Below are 3,584 nucleotides of genomic sequence, written 5' to 3'. Positions count from 1 at the left end.
TTATGTGGTGAGCTTCAGACTTTTGTTCTTTTTCTCCCATGCCTCAATTCTTTGGAAAATAGGTTTGTATCACATTGAATTCCAAAATAATACTGTCCAAAATGCCATGCAGCTAGCATATGTGATGAGAAGAAATTAGTGGGATAGAACTTGAGATGAGTGTTGGTAGTCCATCAGTAGTCTGAAGACTATCTATCTATCTATCTATCTATCTATCTATCTGATAAATTATATATATATAAAATCATAAAATCATATATATAATTTATCACATATATAGCTGTATAATATATATATCTACATATTTACAAGGAGAAAATGTGTACTGATAAATTAGGAAAAGATGGCTTACTATGTAATTTGAAAAAGTATCACAAGACTTAAAAGAACTGTGCTGTTTGAAGGAAAGATTTTCAACAGGCTTAAAGTAAGGGTTCCTCACAGGTCTGGATCCACCAGACTTATACGTTAATGCCATTGTGTTTCCATTGTGTAACCAAGTGAGATCAAACTCATAATTGGGCCCACAGTACTTCCATGTGGAAACATTTAAATATTTAGTAGTTATAATCCACATTCATGTGTTTTAACTCTTGTTTCTTGTCTTGCATTAACTTTTGTCAATGTTTATTATTTTGCTAATTTAGAGTTAGTCCACAAGAAAGATTTTAAGATTTGAAATGAGAAATATTTGTATATTTCTACCATTGGCAAATATTAATGACAGAAGTACCTTTATTGCTTTATTACTTCTAATTTATATGGCTTTATTCACTTTTCAGCCACTTTCTGGGGAAAAGTGGTCATCAGAAAAATAAGCAAGACTCAAAAATATTAATATAGCATGCTATTTGTCATTTGTGGATTATTGATTTTTCTATAGATATACAACTTCATACATGTATGTATGTATGTATGTTTGTGTATAAGTGTATATATGTGCATATATATGTGTGTTTGTTTGTATGTGTGTATAGATATGTGTGTGTATGTATTTATGAAAGCATATGTGTGTGTGTTTGTGTGTGTGTTATTTCAATTGCTCAGCACCTGCACCATATTTTGTAAACACTCTCTATCTCATCTTCTGATTGGTCTTAATAAAAATCTGATGACCAGTAGCAAAGCAGAAAAGGAAGATGTAGTACTTCTGGGCAGAGAGAGGGGGAACTCTGAGAGTGAGGCATGGGACATTTGACAAGGAGGAAGCAGACTTAGGACTGACTGAATGAGAGGTCACTAATGAGCCAGATGGGAGGACATAGGCCAGTCCAGTTTTGTCAGGTTAAAACAGCTGAGAATCTATTCAGCTATAGTGTCAAAGCCTATACTAGCTCTAAGTCTCTGTGCCTTTATTCAGAACTGGAATGAACATAGAAAGACCATATAGTTATAGGTCATGCCACCAAGTTACACTCACCATTAAGAGTTTGAGATCAGAGAGAACCAGGAAGGAGAGAAACCAGTGCTTATGGATTATAGTACCTATACCAAAGCTGTAGCCCAGTAGGGCTACAGTGCTTACACTGTATAGTCAACTCAAGAATATTCACAGACCACCCAGGCATATGGGCAACAAAGCTATGGAACATATGGATAGCCTTCTGATGTCAGCTATACCCAGGCTCAGACCACTGCCACCTACCAGCAGACTGCATATGTAACTTCTTAAGGACAGCCTCCCACTGGTTATATCGTTTCAATTGCCCCAAGGCTTACAGCCAGCCTGTCCAAGGATATAGCACTGGTGCTTATGACATCGCCACTGCTACACTCACCACAATGCAGGACTCTTACATAGCTCAGTCTGCATATGGCACCCAGCTTGCCTACCTAGCCTATGGCCAGCAGCCAGCAGCCACCGCACCTGTAAGACTACAGAATAGTAACAAGCCTGCTGAGACTAGTCAACCTCAATCTAGCACAGGGGGTTATAACCAACCCAGGCTATCCCCAGGTACCTGGGAGCTACCCAATATAGCCAGTCACCACCCCTTCATCTTATCCTCCTACCAGATACTCCTCTTTACAGCCGACTAGTTAGGATCAGAGCAGTTACTCTCAACAGAACACCTAGGGGCAGCAGAGCAGCTATGGACAGCAGAGTATCTATGGTCAACAAAGCAGCTGTGGACAGCAGCCTCCCACAAGTTACCCGCCTCAGACTGGATCCTAAAGCCAGGCTCCAAGTTAATATAGCCAACAGAGCAGCAACTACAGTCAGCAGAGTTCATTCCGACAGGACCACCCCAGTAGCACGAGTGTTTATGGGCAGGAGTCTGAAGAATTTTCTGGACCAAGAGAGAACCAGCGCTTGAGTGGCCCAGATAACCGGGGCAGGGGAAGAGGGGGATTTGATTTTGGAGGAAGAGCAGAGTTGGGCAGGGAGATGGACACAGTGGAATGGTCGCTGGAGAGGAAGGTAGCTTCAATAAGCCTGGTGGACCCATGGATGAAGGACCAGATCTTGATCTAGGCCTTCCTATAGATCCCGATGAAGTCTCTGCCAACAGTGAAATTTATGTGCAAGGATTAAATGACAGTGTGATTCTGGATGATCTGGCAGACTTCTTTAAACAGTGTGAGGTTGTCAAGATGAACAAGAGAACTTGTCAAACCAGGATCCATATCTACCTGGATAAGGAGACAGGAAAGCCTAAAGGTGATGCCTCGGGGATCTATGAAGATCCCGACAGCCGTGGATCTCCAGAGGGAACCCCTCTGGAGGAGGAAATATCCATCACTGATCTGGAGATTGGCAGTTTCTCAATCCAGGCTGTGGAAACTAGAATTTTGCTTGGAGAACAGAATGCCCCTAAACCCGAGAGCATCGTCCCTTCACCCTTTCCAACACCGGGTGGTGATTGTGGCCGAGGCAGCCCTGGTGGCACAAGAGGAGGAAGAGGTAGATTCATGGACTATGAATCATGGTGGTCCTGGAGGATGTGGCAGACGAGGCTTCTGAGGGGACTGTGGCATAGACTGAGGTGGCTTTGGTGGAGGAAGACGAGGCGGTGCTGGGCAGCCTTCTGAACTTTTTTATGGAACAGATGGTAGGAAGAAGAGGTGGACGTGGAGGGCCTGGGAAAATGGATAAAGGCAAGCACCGAGCACCATCAGGAATGCAGAGACCAGCCCTACTAGAGACTAGCAGAGCTACATTGATGACCCAATTTATTTTTTAAACCAGAAATTTTTTTAAATTTATAACTTCATATGTATAATGTTGGTGACAACATTATGATTATTCCTTGTCTGTACTTTAGTATTTTCACCATTTGTGAAGAAACATTAAAACATGTTAAATAGCTTTTTAAAAAAAGACTTTGAGAACATCTCCATGGCACCAAAATTAAGTGCTAAGCATTGTGGGAGCGATGGCACTGGGAATAGTAACACTTTCAAATATTTCATACGTCTTCTAAAACCTTCCCATTAACGTTTCTGGTAGTCTTGGCTACATCACAACAGACTGCTGGAATGAGTCATCTCTTTCAAAGTATAACAACATGAATGGTTGCATTGTTGATAAACCAACTCTTGGCTGGATGTGAAGGAAAACAGAAACAAAACACAACAAAACA

The 3,584-nt window shown here is 41.5% G+C and overlaps 1 pseudogene; it reads left to right on the top strand.

Moving 5' to 3' along the window:
• Nucleotides 1-1,471: 1,471 nt before the first annotated feature.
• On the top strand, nt 1,472-3,033 carry LOC114617191 (annotated as a pseudogene).
• Nucleotides 3,034-3,584: the final 551 nt, after the last annotated feature.

The sequence above is a fragment of the Grammomys surdaster genome, unplaced genomic scaffold (genome assembly GCF_004785775.1).
Source record: "Grammomys surdaster isolate TR1022 unplaced genomic scaffold, NIH_TR_1.0 135, whole genome shotgun sequence".
Lineage (NCBI taxonomy): Eukaryota > Metazoa > Chordata > Mammalia > Rodentia > Muridae > Grammomys > Grammomys surdaster.
Note: the sequence above shows the minus strand (reverse complement) of the source record. Positions and strands in the feature narration are given on the sequence as shown.